A 24519-nucleotide genomic window follows, 5' to 3' on the forward strand; every position below is an offset into this window, starting at 1 on the left:
CTGGTTACACACCATTTCCTACTTTATGTCTTATCTCTCCTTCTAGAGTGGGAGCTCCTTTAAGGGCAGGAAGGGAAAAATGTCTTGCCTGTGCCTTTAACAAATGGGACCTGCCACAATGACTTCTTTAAGGGAAAGATTCCATATGGCCTGACTGGTGTCATCAGTGCGAGCTCATTACTAGTTGGAAGCCCAGTCACATGGTGCCAGGCCTGCCCAGGAGCACTGTGATAGAGAGCTTCGGGCACACACAGTGTGTGCTGGATAGGCCTCTGGCTCTTGCTTGGTAACAGGAAAGAGGCAGGAGCCTATGTGCAGCCTGTGTTCTGATTCATCAAGTTGGGTAGTGCTGGCATTTCGCTGAAGACAGTGGAAATCCTGCTTGGAATAGTAGTCTTGGTTTCTTCTCTGGGTCTTTCATGGGTGGGAATTTCAGAATACCATGGAAGTGTGGGTTTGGGGCACCACTGAGAGCTACCTCCTCCTCTGACTTCTCTGTGGGCCACGGAGAAGGGGTCCCTTCAGAGGAGGAAGCTGTCCTTTAGACACCCCTATCCTCCACCTGTGCTTAGAAACTGACCATGGGAGGCGATTCAGTTCTTGAAGGCGTAGCTCTACCATTTAACTTTCTCTTAAATCATTTCCCAAAATGTAGTAGCCATGAGTCTCAAGATCCAAGTGTTTTAGCCTGGCACACAAGGTCCTTCATGTCTTGGCCGCAGCATTCCTTTCCAGCCTTGTCTCCCACCACATCCCTCTGTGCTCTGCCTCTGGCCTCACCAGATTAGTCACTTTCCCTAAGAATACCCTGGACTCCTCCTTACGGCCTTTAGAGCACATCGTGTTCCCTGGGCCTATTTTCCTTCTCCTCATTCATGGAAATCCTCTTGGGTGTTCAGGCTCAGTTGAGAAGTCATCTGCAGAGAGAGCTCTTTCAGACTCTCAGAACCACATTGAACATACTTGTGCTTTGCACACTCTTCATCCTGTCTTATGTATTTGAGCGTGTCCCTGGTGAGCCTGTGAGCTCTTTGAGAGTCAAGTCTGACTCAGCACCTCCACCTGCTAGGTCCATACACTGTGCCTTATTAAGGACAGGAGGTGCTAGCAAATGTCTGTTTTGAGCACCTGCGAATGCAGGGCACATGACATCGTGTCAGCTAACAGTTGCGCCAGAGGGGGTGTTGAGAAGCTCATTCTAGGGTTACCCGCGGTTTGTTTGATCATGAGCCCAGCCACTGGAATTCTGTTGAATTGGCCTGATATCAGCTCCCTGTTACCCTTTCTCAGGCCTGCTTCCCACATACCCAACAGATGTCTGCTTGGTGCCAGGGCTTGGAGTTTTTTATTTCACTTAAGAACATCGAGCAAGGTGGAAGTCAGGGAGGATTCTGTTTCTAATGTGAACATTTTTTAGTTTGAAGGTTCAGGCTTTGTTTTTTACCCCAGAGCTCCTTAAAATGTAAAAATAGTGGAAGAGTTTTTTCATATTTTCTGCCCTTAGCAGAACAGCTGTCCAGAGTATAGTTGTAACTGCAATGTAATAAAACCTGGGTTGTGGAGCTTGTGCTGAGGACTTGGGTTCAGGTTTTGGCTTTATTGTTTGTCATCCCCCAAACCCCAGGCAGTGGCCTGACCTCTCTGACCTTCCGTTTCTTCAGTGGACAATTGGGAAATTGTTCTTATTATAGGGTTGATGGAAAGTTTAAATGAGCTTTGGACTTTAAATTGGGATTTTCATTCCTGTTTGATTCATAAATTGGATTTGAAGGCCATTTTTTTTTTCATTAGATTTTTTTTTTCTTTAATTTGAGTGCAGTTGACACACGGTGTTACATTAGTTTCAGGTATATAATATAGTGATTCAACATCTTTATGTGTTATGCTTTGCTCACCGTAAGTGCAACTACCATCTGTCACCAAACCTCGCTCTTTCAATATCATTAACTATATTCCCTATGCTGTGCCTTTTCTTCTGTGACTTACTCATTCCGTTACTGGAAGCTTATACTTCTCTTCCCTTTCATCTATTGTTGCCCATCACCCCACTCCCTCCTGTCTGACAACTCTCAGTGTGTTCTCTGTATTTTAAGTCTTACTGAAGGCCATTTTAAAATAGAAGTTCCAAAAAAGTTTGCTTTTGAAGCAAAATGCTTGAACATGTAAGGTTTCACACACGTGTTTTATTTTATTTTTTGAATGACAAATGGATTTCCACACAGCGCACTTAGGGACCATACATAGCTTTTACAAGAGTCAGTTATAGTCTGCATCAATTAGAGCCACAGAATCATAAGCTTTGAGAAATTATGAAAACCTTGGAAGCCAAGGGGCCGAGCATTAATGCATGCTGCGTGTGGGCTCTGTGCAGTGCGTGCTGGAATTGGAATCCCCGGGGCAGGATTACTTAGACCCCGATGGGTAGGTGGTATTAGTGCTGTTTGGCAGACAGGGACCTTGAGCTCAGGGAGGTTAAATAATTTACACAAATCCTGTATCAAAGCATTCAGCTTCATCCTGTACTCATGGTAGCCTCTAGAAATCCTTTCCCTTTCCAGACGCGACGAGGCCTGCCTTTGTTTTGTGAATCCTTTAGCCTCTCTGTGCAGGAGCAGTTCCTGGTTCCGGACCAGATAGAGCAGTGGAAACTGGCAGTGTGGGTATCCCAGAACTTGTTTCATTAATCTGGAAGAGTGTCTTTCCTGTTCCTGCCAAGGATCTGCTCATTTTGAGCACCTTTGACTAATCACTCATCAGCCTTTTCTTGTTCTTCTCTTAGGAGAGAGCTTCGCCGTGGCCCTCTCTGGTTTTGAGGTCAGGAGTATATCTGAAGGCGGCTTCATATTTCTCCTAAAAAAATTACGGGTGGAAAATAAAATTCATTGAGTATTTCCCATCATCTCCTCCAAACACAGGGCGGAGGTTAGGAGTCATGGCTGTCATCTTGGGCCTGTCACTGACCAGGCAGAGAACTTGGAGCCAAGTCCTCCTTTTCGTTTTGGGACCTCAGTGTCTTCACCTGGAAGGAGCTGAGGGCATTCCAAGGTGACTCCTGAGATTTTAAAATTCTGCATGTTTTGTGGTGTCAAAACCATCAATTTCTGCTGAGCTGCATAATCCTGCAGCTGTTTCGCTGATACTTTTCAATCTTTAGATTTAATCTATTCAACAATGTATAATTTTTTAAAGGGAAGCTTTTATAGACACTTCTGAAATATCAGGGTGGGGGGGATAAATGGATGTTAAAAAATAGAAAACAACCAATTAAATAGTATATAGCATGTAATTCTCCTTGGAAACTTACCACGAAATTGAGGAGCACTTTAACAACTGGTAATTTAAATTGCATTTGAACTCTGCTAATGGTTTGTTTGCATGGGAACTTCAATCATTTCACAGTGGTTCTTTAGCAAAACTCCTTGTTCTCTTTATGGAAGAGAAGAAAAAAAAATGATTAAAAGAGAAGTCGACTATGGAAGAGGAGACCACTGTCATTTGTGTGTGGAGGGAAGCCGCCAGGTGTGTGAGACATTGCCCTAAGGCCAAGGTGGAGAGCCTCACCTTCCAGTTTAGAGATCTGGCAAGTCCAGGGCCCTCTACTGCTGTTGTAGAAACCGCTCTGATTTCTATCTCCCTCCGCAAGGAGAGACTTAGGTTTCCAGGGGCTTGCAGGGGGGTGGTGTCTATCTTTTGTTTTCTATGAGATCGTACTGTCTGCAGGTCTGGTGTTTGCCTCTGCAAATTCCGTTCCTCAGCAAGTTGGAAATGATCCCTTAGTCATTTCAGCGGAATGGCATTGAGAATTCTAAAGTCCTTGAAGACCATCGGGTCTCAGGAAACTCATTGCTTTGCTGGGCTCATCTTGATTATGTACCATTTTCCTGACTTCCTTTCTTTTTCCTGTTGGGTCATACCGAGAGCTTCCAGTAGGTGGTCGGAGACTTGGATGTGGAAGTTGTGGGTTTTGTTCTAAAGCTGATTGTGTGACCAGGGGCAAGTCCCTCTGCCCATTGAGTTTTGGTGTCCTCCTCTGTCAATATGACTCTAACTGGGTCCATGGAGCAAACCCTGGGCTGTCTGCCACTACCTGTGGCTCCTGGAGTGGCCACCTCCTTACTCTGGCCTCAGCTTTTCCCTCTGTCAGTTGGAACAGTTAAGGTGGGCCATTTTTAAGGTTCCTTCCAACTTTGAGCCGATCGCAGTATTTGAGGACTGAATGAGATGATATACACAAATCAATTTCATGGTTGGTTAAATAATGTTTAAAATGACAACAATGAAAATGGGAGTAGTGGTTTTTCTGGTATGTGGATTCCTCCAGCATATACAAAGCACACATTTTTAACAGCCTACTGCCTTGGAATACTTGTCTTTTGGAATATGTACTGCATAATCCTTAGCAAAATAGTAATAAGTCTTAATGAAATAAAACTTGTAATGAGGGCTTACCTGGAAGTGTCAGGATTGTCCAGCTCTCTGTTGCTCACTGGCTGTCATTTTTTTAGACAGGGAAACTAAGGTTCAGAGGGGTCACTCAGTCCCACAGTTAGAAATTTGTCCCCAGGGATGATTGGATGGCTCAGTGGTTGAGTGTCAGTAAAATCTTTAAAAAAAAATGAGTTTGGAAACATTTCCTTTTTTTTTTTTTTTTTTAAGATTTATTTATTTAGTCATGAGAGAGACAGGGAGACAGAGGCAGAGACATAGGCAGAGGGAGAAGCAGGCTGGCTCCCTGTGGGGAGCCCGATGCGGGACTTGATCCCAGGAACCCGGGATCACAGCCGCCTGAGCCAAAAGCTGACACTCAACCACTTAGCCACCCAATCTTTGTCGTTGAGATTTTGCTATTAATTTTTTCTTGGCTAAAGTGTGAATATCTAACTATTGATCTCTTTCCCCACTGCGATGATGATGAAGTTGTTTTTCAGAAGAGCTGGGTTGCCTGAAAACTCCTTTCAATGATTCTGTGACAGATTGGTGCAAGAGAAGTGCCAGAAGCTGACTGGGGGCTTAGCAGGTAGAGAGGGAAGCCATCAAATTTGCGGGCTTCAAACCTGGCATTATTCCTCATATGGCCTAGTTAGTTCATAAAGCTGGAAAGTTCTAAAGCTGGCAAGTTCCTAGAGATTTGGTGTGTGTGTGTGTGTGTGTGTGTTTAAAGATTTATTTATTTTTAGGGAGAGGGTTGGGGGACGGGCGGAGAGAGAGAGAGATCCAAGAACGCTGAGATCAAAAGTTGAAATCAAAAGTTGGCCGCTTCACCAACTGAGACACTCAGGTACCCAAGAGCCTAGAATTTGTAAGCAACCCCCCTCTCCCATTTTCCACAGGTGAAGACATTGAAGCGCAGAAATACAACTGAAGACAAAATCCAGTCACCTGGTTCTCGTTTGAGGCCTTTTCTTATTGTTTTCCTGGGCACTCATCAGAGGGAAGGTATTTTTCCTCAATTGGTGAGTCCTATGAAGAACGGAAGACTTTTCTTTTATACACAATGACCATGTTTAATGAGTCTAAAAAAATCCATGGTTTCCATTGAACACATGGGCACTGGATGCCGGGATGGAGTAAGAATTAGAGAGGAAACACAATCTTCTTTCTTTTGATCTTGAGTTGATTTCACTGACAATGGACAGAATAGAACAATGCTCATAAAATGTGTGGCAAAGCAGAGGCAGGACTCCGCTCTTGGAAGGAACATGAAGAGAAATTGGAAGAAAATTGGGGGTAGTGATGAGTTTGGATTGCCAATAATTGTTTTGCTTCCTTCTTTCTCCTTTGGCATGGAGGGAAGGGTTCTTGAAATTGAAGAACCAAAATCAAGATGTCAATGAACAGTGTTATGGGCGTTTGTGAGGAAAGAAAAGTTGTATTGTCGAGTGATTCTTGTTTACCTCCACACGAGATACTTCTGCCATCTCATTTTATTTTCACAAAAGTCCTTTGAAGTAGTAGGGGAGGCTAGATTTGCTCAGGCAAAGGGTGAGACCTGTTGTCTTAAGGGTCTGCTGGAGTTCCACTGGGATCCGATTCCATACTTAGAAAGGGGGGTCGCGAGCAAAGGGAAGCTTTCCCTTCAGTTTTGAAATACTTCTGAGTTCCACAGGTAGAAGAGAACATCATGTTCTAGAAAATAGGAGTGGTGAAAAGAATAGCGGTGTGGGCCGCCCTTGGCTGGACAGAGATCTGAGGAGAACAATGAGAGAATTCTGGGAAAAGCTTCCATTTAGAATTTGAGATCTGAGATCTCCATTCCGAGGACCTGTCCCTGTGTGTCCTAAGCACTGGCTGTATACTGGGTAAATAATATGCCTTGCCACGTTTATGGTATAGTTTTTCAAAACAGCAGATGCTGTAGTGGTTGATAAAACCTAACCTTATTTAAAAGTGTGACAGAGTTTATGGTTACATTTTGTCACCTTTTCTTAATCAATGTCTCTTAAAACAACAACTGACCTTCTGTGTGCCAGTAGATCTGCATAAGATAAAAGACTGGCAACTACTGCTTCGATCCTTAAATACCTTACTTAGCTTATTAAATTTCACGCATGGTCTTGAATGTTTTGCCCTGAGCATACACTTTAAGAATCAAATGTGAATCTTTGTTTCCTGCTATACTTCCTGAGTTTTTTCAGTGTTTAAAATGAAATTGTGATTAATATGAAGACTTTTACTTGGATTAAAAACCAACCAACCAACCACACATCAGTGTGTGATGACAGAATGGGAGAGAGCACATAAGCAGGAGGAAGCTGGAAGACACTCAGGAGTTTTTGTTGTCCGTAAGCTAATTGTGAACCAATAGTGGCTCATGTCTCCTAAAATGCCAGTGCAGCCTGGGACTGCGTGAAATAGAGTATGGCCTCTAGAACACGGTGGATGAGGGATCGTACTGGAAACCTGCACATCCAGTGGTGAGGTGGGCTTCGGGGCCAGGACTCAGCTCTGTTTCTCTCTTACTACTCCTTGCTCTGCCTTCTCTGTGTTGGCTTTAACCTTGGATGTTTCACTCTGTGGTCAGGAGATGGCTTCCTGCTGCATCCTGGGCTCTAGGCCTCCTCTTGCCTGGAAGAGGAAGAGCCTTTTGTACCAGGTCCCCATGGCCCTGGGTTACATACTGTGCATTCCTGCACAGTCACTGAGGCCAAGAGGATGGGACTGTGCTAAATGGCCTGTGCTTTGGGCTCTCCTCTGGAATTGAGTCTGATGACAGTCACACGCAAATTTCATGGCAGCTACATGGCATAGAAGAGCGGTCCCTCAAAGAATATCTGGGTTCTGCTACGAGGTGGTGAGAACCACCATCTAACGCTATTTGGGTGATTGTGAGCTTTCTTTCTCCCTTCCTCACAGACCTCCTCTAGAGTGTTGGACTTTATTGCTTTGTCCTCTGAAGGGGACATTAGCCAGATGGACTATCTACACAAGAAAGCTCTCAGGACTAGAAGTGATTTCTCACCAGGAACTGTTATAGGAATGAGACTCCACTGGAGAGGGCAGGATGCAGGGCACATGTGATGATGGCCTTTGTGAACATAAAACCTGGTCAGAAGAGGGACAGCATCTCTTGTTCACAAGGGCATTGGGATCTCTAGCACATGACAGGGGCACAGTGCATTTTCATGGATAGAAAGAATGAATCTAAAGGTAGTGAGTGTCCCTTTCTCCAAGAGCATTCCATCAGACCTTGGCCATTCTCTGTTGGGGAGTTTTAGGAAATCTAGCAGAGATGAGGCTGGCTGCATGGCTCCATGAGAATGAAGCAAATGACTGACAGAATGAGTCTTTTGGGGCCAGAATGGCTCAAGAAGTTTGTGAATGCATAGAAAGGCAGTGAGTACAGCAGGGTGGGGTGTCAGAGGTCTGCCAGTTATCAGATGTGCCCCCCGCCCCCAGAAAAACAACGTCCCCCTGCCTTCATTTCCCTGGTCTGGGAATTAGGAAAGATAACCATTGCTCTATGTGCTTCCCATGTTTGCTTAGAGCACATGGGTTGATAGATGCCGACTTGTTTTGCAGACTATACAGTGTGGTACGTACATGATAGATTATTACAGTTGTGTTCTTCTTTAGTTTAATGGCTCATCTTGAATATAATGAAAAATGAGACCATGTAAGGTGTAGTCCCCAGCACGGTGCCTGCTACATGGTATATGCTCAGTGTATGTTCTTCCTTCCAACCTTGCAACCCCAACGTCACCATCGGATGGACACTGATTTGTCCTCAGTCTTGGAACGGAGCTAGATCTGGAACCTTGCTTAATGGTAATGGTTGGAATTGAAATGAGATTGTATACTATTATTACTTTGCATATTTGATTTTGCTCTAGGGTAGCAGGAGGTGGAAGGTGGGAGAATTGGGAGACTGAAGAAGTCTCCATGCTTGAGAAATCCCTTAGAAATTAAAGTCTAGCTGTTTGACTCTAGCTTTGTTTGATTAGATAATCACGAACTTTCTGCTCTAGGCGTCACCAGCCCAGTGGGAGTCAGGAAGGAAATTATTTTCCCCTGTTGATACTAGTGTACAATTGTTGACGGCAGCCAAGGGCTTTCATTTTTAATATTTCCTCTTTGATACTTAGAAGGATCAGGTATTAGTCTGTGCCGGAAGCAAAGCAACGGTCACTTCCGCCGGAGGTGAATGTCTTGGCTCCCTACAATTACTCGGTCAGGTGGTTTCTGGGCATGAGTGACCATCTGCTGAGCCAGCTTTCATTGCTTTTTATGTTATTGCTTCAGAAATACAAAAGGACTTGCTGGGTCTGAGCAGGAACCCATCCAGCCACCTAGGGTCCTGTGGTTGTTCTGTAACCCAGGGATGTCTTGTAGGAGATGTTTGCTATCCATGAAAGTCAGAGGTAGAGTGCTCTCTTCTCTCTCTCTCTTTCTCTCTCATTTCCTTCCTCCTAATTCCATATTCTTCTACTTCCTGACTTCAGTACAGTGGAGATACTTCTGTTCTGTGTTGTGTAGAGCCCTGGGAGGTCAGAGGAATTCTCAGGTTCTCCTACTTGGATTCCTGTGTGGTAGAAGGGCTCTGATGCCTAATGGATTGGGGGCCCCATGAATCCTTGATAGATTGCTGCCAAATATCTACCCCTGGTTCATAGACTGTGTGCTCGTGCTCTGCCCTGATCTACTGTTTGTCTGGAAGTCAGTAAACCTCAGGATCTTTAGGACACTACAGTGAATTAGGCACAGTTCCTATCCTGGAGAAGCCTATACACTACTTGGAGAGAGAAATATACACATAAGAAAAGCACATTAGAAAGAAGGGTATTGTTTACAGCACACATTTATTAATCACCAAATCTGTTTCAGGGCCCATAGGGATGCTTGGGAAAATGGAGGTAAGTTAGCCTTGGGTCTCATGGGGCTTATTTGAAAGGTTGGGAGGGTGGGAAGAATTGAGACTGTTGAGAAAGGTTTCCAGGAGGAGGAGATCTGATCTCAAAACCAGTGAGTGAGCCACGGAGACTTATAGCACAAGCTCAGAGTGCTGGCAGGGTACTCCTGTGGACATCACTTGGCCCACTGAGGCTGGGCAGGTTCTGAACCTATGTAGCTGATCGCACAATATGGTTGGGCAGGTAAGGAGTCTTTCACCTTCCAGGTGGGGTTCCGTCTCCATTTTATTTCCTGTCAACATGCTGCAGCCAGAAGTGTCATGTTGACTTCGAGCTGCACTGACATTATTTCTGTGTTCCTCTCTGTGTGGCCAGAGGATGCCTGGGTATGTGTCACCAAGTGGGAAAGCATCTCTGCATTGAGAGCAGTGAGGGAGGGCGGGCAGGGGTTTCTCTCAAGAATTCCTGATAGCTAATCTCTTATAGTCTCTTTCCGGGGCCTCCTGAAAAATGGTGGAGTTGGTAGGGACCAGGACTGGGCCTCTCCTACTGGGCTGCTATCTTTGTTATCTACTGCTGCCTAACAAACCCTAAATTTAGTGCTTACACAAGGACCATTTATAATCTCACACTGTCTGTGATTTAGGCCTTGGGAGCAGCTTAGATGGGAGGCTCATAGCCTCTCCCGAGGTTGCAGTCTAGGTGTCTGCTGGCCTGTAGTCTCATCTGAAGGCTCAGCTGGGGAGGACCCAGCCCTAGGCTCACTCACAATCACTGGCACAGTTTAGGTCCTCATAGGTTGTTGACCTGAGGCCTCAGTTCCTTGGCAATGGGCTGAAGGCGGCCTTCATTTTTTTTGCCACAAGGCCTTGCCATAGGGCAGATCACAACGTGGCAGCAGCCTTCCCTCCAAGCAAGTGAGCAAGAGTGAATCCCTCAGATGCAAGCACATAGCCTTTCTGTAACTTCATCCTGGAAATGGCACCCCTTTCTTCTCCCTGATTCTGTTTGCTCAAAGCAAGTCACTAAATCCAGCCCACACTCAAGGGGAGGGATTGTACAAGGGCATGAATACCAGGAGATGGAATTCTAGGGGGCTGTCTTAGGGGCTGTCTACACAGATGCCCTAAATTAGACGATGGGAGCAAGAGTTACATGGAACCACTGAAGAAACTGAGCACACCTCTGTGGGCCAGCCTTACTTGAGGACTTTTGGGCGAGAACTCCATTTAAAATCTGAATAAAAGTGGTGATCTATGACTGTGCAGGATGCAAACATGGCATGCATGGCTTTTCAGTGGAAGCACACAAGTTTTCAAAGAATGCTGTACCCTCAAACCTCCACATTTTTACCCTCCCTAGCAGTTAGAGCTACTTTGGTAGAGGTGCTTGAATGTTTTTGCTTGAGCTTTTGCTGTACAGGTGAGATGCCAAGACCTAGAGAGGGGACGCTCCTTTGACTGAGGCTCCTTTGACTCTGGTCCAGAGCTTTTCTTCCACTTTCTGTGCACCGCCTCTGCTTTAGAATCAGTCTATACCAGTACTTGGCATATTTCCTCTTCTTTTTGCCACCTCTGTTCTGTCCCAAAAAACAGATTAGGTTGAAATTTGGAGTCTTGAGCCTTCAGCTTGTTCCTTTAGTTAAATTTCAGGGCCTCCATCTCCTGTTGGGTCATGTCGTGTCCCCAAAAGTTGCATAAATCAGTGTTACTTGGCTCAGTGTGTCTCTGCAGTTTGAATAACATTTGTATTAAGAACAGTGAGCTGATACAAAACATTGCTGTGGGGCTGACAGGATCAGACACAAAACCTCAGCCAGTACCTTCTGTCTGGCAGAAAGTTCTTTCCTAGAGCATCTGCCCCCCCCGCTCCCTTCAACTGAACTGTCTTGTATAAAACCAAGTGCAGCAGTCCATTTTATAGAAGATGGCAGGTTCCCTTAGAGTCATCCTTCACATTCCTAAAAAATTAATGGCAATGGAAGACTTAAAATTATGGTCAAGCTCATTAGTAGCCCTGTAGCCAAAAGAAGGAAAGCCTGCTTGGGTCAGGAAGACTGTCACTGGCCAGAGTGTTAATACTGCTCCCCAGCTCCATGACCCTTTTTGATTCTCAATTTTTTTTTTTTTTTTACACTATTAATGCTTTGACAGTGTTGCTGGTCTATTACTTAATTTTTACTGAAAGTCCATAACAGGAAATAGTTTTGATGGGGTGATGGTTGACAAGGTACAGCAGAATTTGGAAGAGGAAGATTCTCATGTATTAGCTGCCTCATCTTACTGAAGCCACCTAATCGTTTTTATTTTTTTTTTATTTTTTTTATTTTTTTTTATTTTTTAATTTTTATTTATTTATGATAGTCACAGAGAGAGAAAGAGAGAGAGGCAGAGACATAGGCAGAGGGAGAAGCAGGCTCCATGCACCGGGAGCCTGATGTGGGATTCGATCCCGGGTCTCCAGGATCGCGCCCTGGGCCAAAGGCAGGCGCCAAACCGCTGCGCCACCCAGGGATCCCCACCTAATCGTTTTTAAAACTGGTTTCCATCTTTGAAAACCTGGTGCAAATAGCAGCTGCCTCGGATTCTTTTGTGTTCATAAAGCAGCATAATGTACACAGAGTACCTGCCGAGTACAATACGTAGTGCATAGCTGGTTCCCGCTAAACATTAGTCCGTGCTCTCCATGAGAGGCTGTAAGTGCTGGAAATCACTCTTGGTTCTGTGCTTTGTCCCCCCTTTGCCCTGTCCCGTTGGCTTGGACCAGACCTGCAGCATTTGCTTGTGTTGTCCCAGAATACGCAGAAGCCTTCATGATTATACTTTTGCTCAATGACTCCCAAGACATAAATACAGACATCGTAACGTGCTCATATTTTCTGGTATTTGGGACTATAGTAGCTCTGAGAACAAAATATTCACAAAATGTGTTTCACGAGCAAGGACTTTTGGGCACCAGTACTTGAAAAGTAAATGTTGCTTTTAATGACAACAATGGTCTGGTCCAGAGGATGGGCTCCACTCAGCTGCCATCAGCCACCTCTTCGTAAGTGGAAGCTTCTCCGGGGCTGCCCAGCACTGACCGTCTTTGGTTCCTCTTCAGACTTCTTTAGGATGACATCACCTCACCCTGCTTCAATGGCGACTGACTTGAGTTATATCAGTTATTAAAAATGATCTAATATTTCCCTTTTAAATCTAGGGCCCTGGCTCATTCTATGATTAAGCTAGTGATTTATTTATAATATGGTACGAGACGGCTGCAGCCACTCTATGATGTAATCTAAGAATGACATGAAAACAAAATAGGCTTTTACATAATGAAAGTGTTCCTGTAATACATTTTATAGCAAGGCTTTTTTTCCCCCATTGAGAATGGAGAGAGATTCTTGCCTTTCCTCCCACTCCTTCCTTATCTTCTTTTCCCATTTATAAGTCTTAAGGCCTTGAAGTCAATTAAAAAAAAAAAAAAAAGAACCAACGATCCAGGAGCATTGGAAACACTGCACAGATTCTGGTTTGCTCTTCTAATCTTGTCTTATCATCTCCTTTGCTCTTCTCCCCATGGTCACCATGGCTGCTGCTCTGCCCAACGGCCTGTAGCCTCACCCTTCCTTTGCTTGTGCTGTTCCTACTACTGTTAATGCCTCCATGATCCTGAATTTTCTTCTGCTGAAGTCAGATGCACTGTACTGGTTCCTACAGATAGCAGTCTTTTGCAGGCTGGTTCAGATGCACCTCTTTGTCTAAGCCTTCTCTGAAGCTTCTGTCCCCTACTTAGAAACTTCTTTCTGATAGAACTCCATGCAGTGGCAAGCTCCCCATCCCCATGTTAAGGCATATTCACAGCATATCAGAGTTAGAAGACACAGAAATGATTTAGGGGAATGGGGAAGGGGCTTCTGTAGTTCTGGTTCTGCCCTTGACACACTCGTAGCCCACCTCTGAGTGCCAGTTTCCCCCTCTGAAGAATGAGTGGTTTGTATTTCATTTCATGGAGTCCCTTGGGGGTACTGGTAGTGGCTCCTTAAGATGATGTGTTGAAAAGGATTCCAAAACTGTATCCTGATGGAGGGGAAATAGTCCACGATTGTGTAGCAGTATCTGCCGTGGCTGTGGTTGGTGAAAGGAGGGTGGAGGCATCCAAGAGGTCTCTTGGTTACTTTTGGACTGGATGATTTATGGAGCTCTTTTTCTCTTTAACCTTCTGGGATGCTTTGATTTGGTGACTTGAAGGGGTGTCTTGCCCAAGGTCACACAGCTAGTAGTGGCTAGAATCCAATTTCAGGTTTCGAGATGGTTAAAAACATATATTCTAATCTCACATTTATCCATGTAGGCTGGCTGTGGGAGTTGAGAAGCTGGGATGAATAAGACTAGAGGGGCCCTGGTTTATTGAAGGCACAAGACTCCCTCAAATCTGTATGTCCTTGGGGTAGGGTAGGGCCAGGGGATACCTTTCACCTCTTTGTCTTCTTTGCTTCCAAAGAGTTGTCATGTCATACAATTTTATTTATGTCAAATGTGGCATTTTAAGGTCAAAGTAAGAAAGTAAGGTGACTTTTCTGGGGTCTTCTTGGGTCAGCGTTCACAGAGTTAGCCATGGAATCTTTTGGATCCTCAGCGCCTCTCTCCTTGATCCCAGAGAAAATGCTTATCTCTTAGCAGAATGCTACATTGCCTAGACTCTCGGTCAGTTCCAAATGACAAAGGGTCCCTAGAACAGTGAGAGAGAGAGGGAAGTTTTGGATCGCTGATGGCACTAGAAACCAGAGCCTTTTGAGAGATGAAAGAAGGAACTGGAAGTGGTTAGTGTGGAGAAGAGAGAAAGGGGATGGAGGAAGACAGAGTAGAGTGGGACTCTGCCATGGAAGGGGATGCAAACTCAGTCTTTGTGACCTCAGAAGGAGCTCTGGAAGCAGAGGGTGGAAGCAACAGAAAGACATATGAAGGAGGACTTAATATTATGGGGAGACCAGTGCAATGTGGAATGTACCATTTTGAGGTGTTTGACCTCAGGTTATGCTACAGGTATTTCGGTGGAGGCTGAGACTGATGGGTCCTTTGTAGAGGGAATAAGAGATTGGACTGAGTGTCCATTAAGGCTCTCCCTGTCCGGAGAGTCTGGAATTTTCTGGAGGCACGTTTTATGTGCATCTAAATAATTCCATTTTAAAATGAAGACTATGGAGGAAAGTGATTCTTCCTTTCGCCATGGTCTTGGCACACATAAATGCTGACTTATCTTGGGCAATCTTTTGTTTCACTTAGCATTATTGATGAAGGAAAGCAGGCTGACTGTGGATGTCATAGTACTTTTTTTGCACCGAGTGTATTTTTGAGGATGATTTCTGTACTTTTTCAAGGTATTTCCAGAGAATTCTGTTCTGTTGGCCTCCCTCAGTCTTCCCTCCCTCACTGTCAACGGTTTGCTTTTTCTGTACTGTCAGTGTACTTTGTTTATACATCCAGTGGAACATTCGTGTCACTTAGCTCTGCTACCTAAGTAGAGTTTCAGTCTTCCTTCTTTACAAGATTATAGAAGCTTCTTAAGAGCATGAATCTTGTCTTATTCCGTAAGAGGACCTAAGGTGCCTAGGGCAGTGGTTTGCCTATAAAATGATGGCTCATTAATTTAGCAAGTATTTATTGAGCATCTGCTGTGTCATAGACACTATTCCAGGTTCTCTGAACAAAATCAGACAAACCTTCTATTTGATGGAGATAGTCCATATATAGATTAATGCAAAAACATATAATATTTCAATTGTAATCTATATTCAGAAGAAAAATAAGACAGGTTAAGGGCACGGGGTGGGGAGGACACAGATTTAAATTCATTGGCCTGAGAAATTGTTCCTGATGAGGGTCCACGTGAGCCCAGACCTGAATGAAGTGAAGCAGTAAGCCAGAGCTAAGAGGAGGAAGAATGTTTCAGGTGGAGAGAAAGCAATCGCAAAGGCCCTGAGGCCGAGGCCTGCTTGGTACACTTTGGAAAAACGAGGAGGCCGGTGTGGCTGGAGTGGAGTGCTCGGTTGGAACAATATAGGAGAGGAGCTCACCCATGCTCATAAAAATCATTGCAACAACAAATACTTGTTAATAAGCACCTGTTGAAGATTCTCAGAAAAAAAATGCCTTTGTGATTTAGAGAATCCGCAGAAGTCTAACAAAAGGATGACAAAAGGTATTTCTGCTTTTTAGCTTTAAGATGCAAGGGCAGTAGGTGGGCGCTGGGACCTTAGCAGTGCACAGCTCAGAACAAGTCCAGATGCAAAGGGTCCTGGTTGCCCTGACGGAGGACTCTCCTCTTTGATTCTCTGCTCCTGTGACAGGCACACCTGCAGGGAGGCTGGGGCAGATGGGCAATTGCACGCCTAATCACCCATTCAGGCACCCACTTATTTGTTTTCCGCATGCAAATATGGGTTTTTTGCAGATGGATTTAATATATTTGTTGCTTCCTCATTTTATTTAAAACAAAACAAACGACCAACCATGTCAGTTGAGGGCAACAAATAGAAACATGAGTATTACGGTCTTGCTGTGTGTGCTGATTACACGGCTGAAAGGGATCCTAGGCAAATCAGTGTTTTCTGTGCGCATTGATATTATTATTTTATATTCTGTCATTATTACTGTCATTATTGTTAAACAAAAAACAGTTTTAAAGAGGGAAGTGGCATTCTTTTTCCTAAATCATTTTCTCAATATTTTAGGCTTCGTATTTTTACTGTGTGGTTTCCAGTTTGACCTTTTTATAAAAGTTTCTGAACTTCTGGACCATTGTTTAAAAAAGGGCATCGTGGAATCTCCAAAGGCTACTGGCAGGTGGTGCCTGCAACTTCTTTAGCCTGAAAATAAACAAATAAACAAGCACAAAGTAGGAGTATTTGCCCCTATTGATGTGCTATTATTATTTGTTGTGCAAGATCATGCAAAAAGTCACTTCCATCTATCTGAGAGCCCGTAGGTCAACAGCAATACCAGGTAGAGGTCTTTGGTGGGTGTTTGGTTTGATTTGCAGTTACATTTCAGAGCTCTAGAGTAGGATGTCCGAATTCTTAGATACTTTGGCAAACTCAGGGAAACTCAGGCCTGGGGAGGTAAAATGACTTATTCAAGGTCTCAGAGAGGGAGAGGTAGAGATTGGACTTGGGCAGCTGGAACTCTGGCAGATGGCTGCCCCTCGGGGCTGGGGTGATGAAGACATTGCTGGAAAACCCACAGGAGAAGTCATCTCAAGGTGAGGTCTGCGTGCAAATGATGTCTACAGGTCTTGTTTCTCTCTCATAGCCTAACTTAAAAAATCCTTTTGGTATCAAGCCTTAAGCAGAGAAGCAGCAGTGGAGAATGTGGATGTGAACGGCTTGTAGCTTGCCTGATAAGGCTATGGACTGTGTAAGAGTCAGTGTGTGTGTGTGTATGTGTGTGTGTGTGCGTGTGTGCACATGAGAGCCTGGGGTGCAGATGGGAAGACTTGGAGGGAGAGGGCAGACCATTGACAGTAGGAACTTCTTAATTAGGCACAGAATTTTTGAGCTAGAGGGAAGGGTAAAACTTACTGAATTTGACTGCTTTATTTTGTAGAGGAGGAAACTGATATCCAGAGTGGTTGAGAGCCTTGCCCCAAATCATTCAACTTTAATTGAGTACTTAAAATATCAAAGCAGCAACATCCTTTGATAGAAACTTTTATTTGGGGAAGTACCAGTCATCACTATCAAATCATACTTACTATTAGCCAGTGAGCCTGCTCCAATGAGATGGAGTGTCTGCATGTTTTTTTGTTTTTTTTTTAAAAGATTTTATGTATTTATTTATGAGAGATACACAGAGAGAGGCAGAGACATAGGCAGAGGGAGAAGCAGGCTCCCTGCGGGGAACCCGATAAGGAACTTGATTCCAGGACCCCAGGATCACGCCCTGAGCTGAAGGCAGATGCTCAACCCACTGAGCCACCCGGGTGCTGCATGGGGTTCTTTCTTTAGATACAGTTTGGGCAGGAGGAGAATGTCAGGGGCTGCAAGGGCTCCAAATGTGGGCTTTCTCTCTTCTTGCAGACCTCACAGATACCTAATGAGGCACCACATAGATGCTTATGACCTCCCCAATGGCAAACTTACAAATGATCCTCTGAAAAAATTAAGATTGGTGATCAAGACCAGTTAAGTAACATTTTATGGATCTTTTATATATTCTTTTTTTTTAATTTTTTTAATTTTATTTTTTTTTATTTATGATAGTCACATAGAGCGAGAGAGAGAGAGAGAGAGGCAGAGACATAGGCAGAGGGAGAAGCAGGCTCCATGCACCGGGAGCCTGACGTGGGATTCGATCCCGGGTTTCCAGGATCGCGCCCTGGGCCAAAGGCAGGCGCCAAACCGCTGTGCCACCCAGGGATCCCGATCTTTTATATATTCTTGAATGAATGACCTTTTCACCTTTATTTATGTATTTATTTCTGATTTATAAAAGAGATTTATTTGTTTGATAAAGAGAGAGAGAGAGCGTACAAGTGGGAGGGACCGAGGGAGAGGGAGAGAGAATCTCAAGCAGACTTCCCTGAGTGTAGAGCTGGACGGGGGGCTCGATCTCATGACCCTGAGATCATGACCTGAGCCAACATCTAGAGTCCATTGCTTCACTGACTGCACCACCCAGGCGTCCCATCCCTTTCACTTTTAAATGTCAAACATTAGGATGCTGGATTTATAGGGTATGTATGCAGAGACCAAGGCAGTATTTGTGTTGGCGGCCTGAGAGGAGGACGATCTCTATGTATGAAAAGGGCAAACTTTTGTCAGGGACCACTGAGAGAGGCTTCCCGTTGTGTGTAGTGGCTGCAAGAATGATAAATGGCCCTGGGGACAGGCTTCACATGGAAGGCTTCTAGAGGGCAGAAGGTAGCGAGTGAGGAAAGGACTTTTTTTTTAAAGATCTTATTTATTTATTCATGAGAAATGGAGAGACAGAGAGGCAGAGACACAGGCAGAGGGAGAAGCAGGCTCCATTCAGGGAGCCCGATGCGGGACTCGATCCCGGGTCTTTAGGATCACACCCTGGGCCGAAGGCAGCGCTCAACGGCTGAGCCCCCCAGGCTGCCCAGGAAAGGACTATTGACATGGCATGAGTTCAACCTGCTGTGCCTGCTGTCTGTGCAGGGTGTCCCCATTGCTCTTTGCTCCGATGTACCTGTGGGACAGGTTTGCTCCCCACTGTCCTGGACAGTCCCAGACACCGGTTGTAGCCTCTGGGTCTGTGTCAGACACAGCGTGTCGGTCTGTGTCTCTCTACATCTCGTGTTTTTCTCTTCTCCCCTACCAGCCCCTCCCCACCTCCCCTTTGAAAAAAAAAAAAAAATCATCCGAATTATTTGAAGGTTTATGTATGTTGATTTTTTTTTTTTGTATTTTGTAACTAATTTGTTTCTCGTTCTTTTTTTTTTTTTTTTGTTTCTCGTTCTATCTGAAGCTAATTCCATTTTTGCCAGGCCACACTGTAATATACTTGAATTCTCTTTGGCCCTGAGTTCTTTTTTCTTTTACTCAAGAAAATGTTTTATCCTTTTCTCCTCGGACCTCCAGCTTCCTTGTCCACACGGCCAAGCTATTTTTGAAGAATCTTTAGGGAGTTATTGACTTTGTTAGAACTACTACTAGAGCAGCAATTCTGAAGACCGAATCCGGCATTTAACTTGCCTTTCCCGAAATAATTTATTTCTACTCCAGCTTCAAGGAGTAGCAGTGGGGAATAGGGCATTCTGAAAATAAGAAAAACATGCCAAAGGAGTCGCTGATTTCCAGCGGGGCACATGGAAAAAAGGTTTTCGTTTCAGTGACCTCTCTGCTCATTGGAAAACTCTGGGCTGGTGGATTTCATGATCCCGAGACTCTGGGCCGCTCTCGAGTTACAGGGGGTGATGAGGGCACATCGCGGGGTGGAGGATGCTCTCCTCGGGCCCGTGGGGGTGTGGAGACATGCTGTGCTTTGGCATCAAGACCCAGCGTTTCTTCCAGTCGGGTAAGGTTTACGGACTGGCTCTACCGAGTGCCCAAGTACGCGGAGATGTACAGAGTGCAGGGAGCCAGACTTAATATGGGTTAAGTTGTAGGGTGGCTGTCTGGCCAAACCTGGTGATTCCTACTGGATTCGTTCAGCATATGGACAGACACAGGCCCGTTTCCCGTTCGGCCCTGCCCCCAACCCTGAGTTGACAGTGTCTTTATTCGATTCTTTCTTGCGCTCCCATCTACGTGGTATTATTGAGAATAGCACACTTAAGAAGAGGCTGGGGATTGCTGACCTCTGACCCCGGCCCTGCCACAACCACCTGTGGAACTAGTCACAGACATTTTCATTTACTCAACAAATATTTAAATGAGCACTTTTTACACTTCAGGTACCAGGGATACGAAAATGTGTAAGACACGGTTCTTACCTTCGCTGCTTTCGGTCAAGGGTAGGGAGGTCAGTACACAAATAGAACGTGAACGTGAAGTGACTTCTCCTTTTGGGTCTCCCTTTTACATAGCAAAGGGCCAGAGCTGAATTAGATGATGGCCCCAAGGTCCCTTCTGAGGCTAGTGGGGCATCATCTGTGCAGGATTCATCGAATATCTGAAAATCGCTTGTTTAACGGAGAATTGGCCCACATTTCCCCTTTCTCCCCAGTTTATAGGGGGTGGTGCTGAAGATGAGGGAGGCAGTATCGACAAAGTGCTTTAATAAGCAAGTTACAGAAAGACATGATATAGGTTCGAGGCGTTATTATTAACAGCAAAATGAAAACAAGGGCTGATGTTTTTAGAGAGAGAACAGATGGTTCTTTTGTTTGGAATTTGAGTATAAAGGAGAGGAAAAAAAAGAAGATACTTGCCATATTGTTTAGGCCCTGAATGTGAGTGACTTTAAAATGCCAAAACAATCTGGTGAGGAAAGTCCCATGGATTCAAAATAGCTCCTACACTGATCAAACTATAATTAATTTAACAACAACAAAAAATGACAGTACGAAAAATCCTAATAAGAAATGCCACGGTGACAATTGACACAACCTAACAAAAACTCCCGTTTTTGCGTCAGCTCTAGAAACTTAGTTTTTCCCCGTGTTCAGGAGTTCCACCACACAGAGGAACAAATTAGTGGGAACTGATTTAAAACTGTGTTTCTTTCTCAAGTTGTCCCCCCTCCCCCCGGCCCCCCGCCGAGTTATTTCAGTTTTCCATGACTCATAAAGGAAACCTTCAGGATTCGCAAGAAATTGGCACTCCTCTCCTACCTTTGCTGTTGGATACTAATCGAATGATGGGAGCTGGGGTAGTTGAATGAGAAAGCAAACCTCAAAGGACTCTGGGGGCATCACAGAGGGCAGGGGCTGGGAAGGGCCTTTGAGAAGTGTGAGAGATGACCTTGAAATGACTTTCTTTTCTCTTTCTTTCTTTCTTTCTTTCTTTCTTTCTTTCTTTCTTTCTTTCTTTCTTTCTTTCTTTCTTTCTTCTTTCTTTCTCTTTCTTCTTTCTTTTCTTTCTTTCTTTCTTTCTTTCTTTCTTTCTTTCTTTCTTTTCTTTCTTTTTTTTCTTTTTCTATCAGTCTGTATGATATAAGGTTAATGAATGTATCCTTTTGGCAGCATGCTTGCCCTCTGATGGCCGGTCACTCGTGAGCTGATGGAAAATGTGGACTTTGAGCATGAGCTCATGGGCCACCCAGCTGGGGGCATTTAGTAAAATGTGCGGCGAGACCTTTCTTCCAGGTGCTCTCTGACCCGTGCTGTGAGTGGGCCTCAGTTTCCCCATAGTGGAAGAAAGAGGTTCTTAGCATATTCATTCTGACACTGATCTGAATTCAGGTCTGCATCCTCTCCTAGAGAGCTATAGGAAGGCTGGGGATGGCTTTTCATATGAGAGTGTTTAAAAAACAAAAAACAAAAAACCTTCTCAAGACAACAAGAATAAATAGTCCACTTTGCTAAGGTAGGGGCCCTGTATCCACGATCTGAGCCTCCTGCCAGAGGTGGTTCCTCAGTCCGGTGCCTTGAATGGCAAGGTGGCATGGTTGGGCATGGCCAGCTCATTCACAGACCCAGGGGACCAGGGTGGGCATGGGGAGAAGCACCACCTAGTAGTGTGGAGTTCTGGGTGCCACTTCTGGATGTCCCACTTCTGCTACCACCCATGTGTGACCTCCCTGAGCTTCTCCATGTCTGATTTGCTGGTTGGCCTGTGAGTTATCGGGGGGATGAGATGATGTTCTGCATTCTGCTCCGCTCTTAAGCTCAGGCTTGGCTCAGAAGAGTCCCAGGGGCCCTTTCATGGTGTGCCGCGCGTGTTTCTATCAGACACCTATTTCCTTCTACCTTGTGTCTGAGTCAGAAGTGTTACTTCCTAGTTGTAGAGGAGCCCCTTTCCATGCCCTTGTGATAACCGAGCCCTCTTCTCTGAGTATCTTCCTCTCTTAGAGCTGCAGGTGCGCACACCTCTCCTTGGGCATCACTGTGTGGTGCTTGTTCCGTATGACGTGTTCGTCTTCCGCCCGGGTCTGTGAAATCAGCCATGTCCTGCACGTTTCAGAAGCCTCTGCATGTCCCTTGGCACCTGGCAGATAGTAGTTTTTCAATAAATGTCAGCTAAATGAATGAGTGGTGGATGGTGATCCCTGGTTTACTCACCCGGTTGTTGGTTTCTGGAGGGCATAGGCTGGGGCTAATGAGGTTCTTTTCTTTCTCTGGATGCCCAGCCCAGTGCTTCGGACGCAGCGTGTCATCAATTGCCTTTGGTCCAGTTGCATGAAGAGAGGTGGCGATGGGTCTAGAGCAGGGAAGGCACATTTAGAAATATGTCGTTTGGCTTGGTCACGGGCTGACGGAGGTCGTGGAGCGTTTGCGGGTCTCTGATGGGGCACCATGGGGCGGGAGTGGGTGACTGCTTCTTCTCATTTCCTCCCTGTTGTACCGGGTCGCCTGGGCCCACTGTGCCAGTGACGATGGGTCTCGTCCTTGGTCGGCTGTCAGTCTTTTTCTTCTTCTTTGCATTCATCCTTCAAGGCTTGAGTTAGAGTAAATTGTGTGCATAATTCCACCTCATTTGATTTTCAACAGTTTGTGGGCAGGGCTGTTTCCTCCTAATTGTGTTCCCCACGGGTGCTGGCACAGGGCTGTCCGCAGAGGAGATGCTCGGTAAATGTTTGCAGACTTGAATTTCATCCTACTGACCTTGCTCGTCTCCTGCCTTTCACCTCCTCCTAGGAGCCAGCTTGTATGATAATGCCACCCATACAACGAAGGCTGCAGAGTAAACTTAATAATCAAATAACAAACTGTGTTTCCTTCTTCGCTGTTTTTGTAGATCAAAATAGCTTTGCTTTTGGGTGTGCTCTGCTCTAATAAAAACAAAATAATGGCAAATATATTGTGTTACCCTTACTTCTGCCGTTTTCCTGTAAAATCTTAATTTGTGAGGAAAAGAAGACTTCTGTTTCTTTTTTTAAAAGAGATTTATTGGGACGCCTGGGTGGGTCAGCGGTTGGGCGCCTATCTTGGGTTCGGGTCATGACCCTGGGATCCGGGATCGAGTCCCACATCGGGCTCCCTGCATGGAGCCTGCTTCTCCCTCTGCCTATGTCTCTGCCTCTCTCTCTCTCACTCTGTGTCTTTCATGAATAAATAGATAAATCTTTTTTTTTTTTTAAGATTTATTTATTTATTTGAGAGAGAGAGAGAGAGAGAAGGTGCAAGGGGAGGGAGGTAGAGAGAGAATCTCAAGCAAACTCCCAGCTGAGTGTGGAGCTCAGTGCTCGGCTCCATCCCAAGACCCTGAGATCCTGACCTGAGCTGAAATCGAGAGTCAGTTGCTTACCTGACTGAGCCATCCAGGTGCCCCAAGATTTCTGTTTCTTGATGGTAAATGTTGAACTACAGAGTCAGTTTTCCGTTTTATTTCCTGACCGATACCATACAATAGCATGATGTCATGTGAGGATTTTCAGATGGAGAAATAAGTTAGAATATCCTTGGGTATTCTATATGCTTCTTAATTGTTTTGTTATCTTGAGTAAGATTCTTTATTCCTCATTATTTCTTTATCTCTTAAAAGGGGATTATTGAAAAAGGCAATTTCCACAACTTTTTTTTTTTTTTTTTTTTTTTTAAATCCCTGTTGGCATTAAATACATGGTACTGGAGACCTTTGGGAACAGACAAATAGTTCTAGGCATCTATTTATTTTTATGCCCTTTAAGTGGGAAGGTGACCCCTGAGCCCCTGTAACCATCAGCTTCAGTAATATTCAGAAGCCCCTGGGAAGCAGATACCCTGCAATTCAGTGCACTCACCTGGGATTAACATCCTCTGCCTCCCCGCCCCGCTTGTATCCCAGGCTCAGATTTTGATATTTAATTATGGGGGTTCTTTCTTTCTTGCGTTAAATATCTTGTTCAAAGTCACCAATCCATTTAGTGAGTTAATTTATTGACATTGAAGGCTTTTCTTTCCTTCTACCGTCTCAGATGAGAGATTCCTTTGCTAGAGACTAGTGAACCAAGGCCTAGAGAGGAGACTTTGGTTGCCTCAGGTCACCCACATGAACCAGAATAAGCACTGTATTCATCTGAAAAGGCCCAACAGGAAGGTTTCTGACCTTCAGAAATCAGAGAGGTGTGTCAGCGTGGAGTGTGGAGTCCCGAGTGTGCTTCACCTGACCCTCTGTGAAGTGGGGTAGCGATCTCTTTTCTGCCGGGAATCAGAGTGCTCTCCAGATGACCTCTGGAGAACTTCTCCTACCCTGGGGTCTATGATTCTCTGAGCAAATACCACCCACACCTAAGATACTAGTTGCCAAGTACTTCTATGGGGAAAAAAGGGTTAAGGTTGACAGAGTGCAGTCCCTTTGTTAGGAGTGTAGTCCCTTTGTAAACTTAAGGAAGAGTTTCATGTATTACTTAAGAAGTTGATAAAAACGGATATTCACATATGTGGAGTACTTTAAAATTTATTAACTTTTTGCAACAGACTAGCAAAATTGGCTTGTTGTTTGTGTCCTTTTATCTTTGTGGACACTGAACCAGGGTGAGGAATAAAATGATGCCCTCAGGGTCAGTCTGAGGACACTGTAAAGCCACAGATAGTTGAAACTTTTCCTAGAGCTTTGGCGCTGCAGAGAAGTTTAGAATCTTCT

General features: G+C 44.8%; 1 protein-coding gene and 1 long non-coding RNA gene across 5 annotated transcripts in view; one reads left to right on the forward strand and one right to left on the reverse strand.

Annotated features, from left to right (window-relative positions):
* Nucleotides 1-2173: 2173 nt before the first annotated feature.
* Nucleotides 2174-6185, reverse strand: LOC144302582 (uncharacterized). Its single transcript, XR_013369505.1, has 3 exons — nucleotides 5380-6185; nucleotides 3305-3426; nucleotides 2174-2850 (listed from the first exon to the last, which is right to left on the reverse strand). It is a non-coding gene; the product is annotated as an uncharacterized LOC144302582 (long non-coding RNA).
* The window catches only part of LPP (LIM domain containing preferred translocation partner in lipoma), a 604338-nt gene continuing 585150 nt past the window's right edge, over nucleotides 5332-24519 (forward strand). Inside the window, exon 1 of one of the 4 annotated variants that reach the window (XM_077880053.1) lies at nucleotides 5332-5453. The gene's annotated coding sequence lies outside the window, so the exon portion shown is untranslated. Of the gene's footprint in view, nucleotides 5454-6228; nucleotides 6300-24519 lie in introns of those variants that run through there. The other 3 variants (XM_077880050.1, XM_077880051.1, XM_077880054.1) reach the window with 3 other exon arrangements.

Source organism: Canis aureus, chromosome 31 (genome assembly GCF_053574225.1).
Source record: "Canis aureus isolate CA01 chromosome 31, VMU_Caureus_v.1.0, whole genome shotgun sequence".
NCBI lineage: Eukaryota > Metazoa > Chordata > Mammalia > Carnivora > Canidae > Canis > Canis aureus.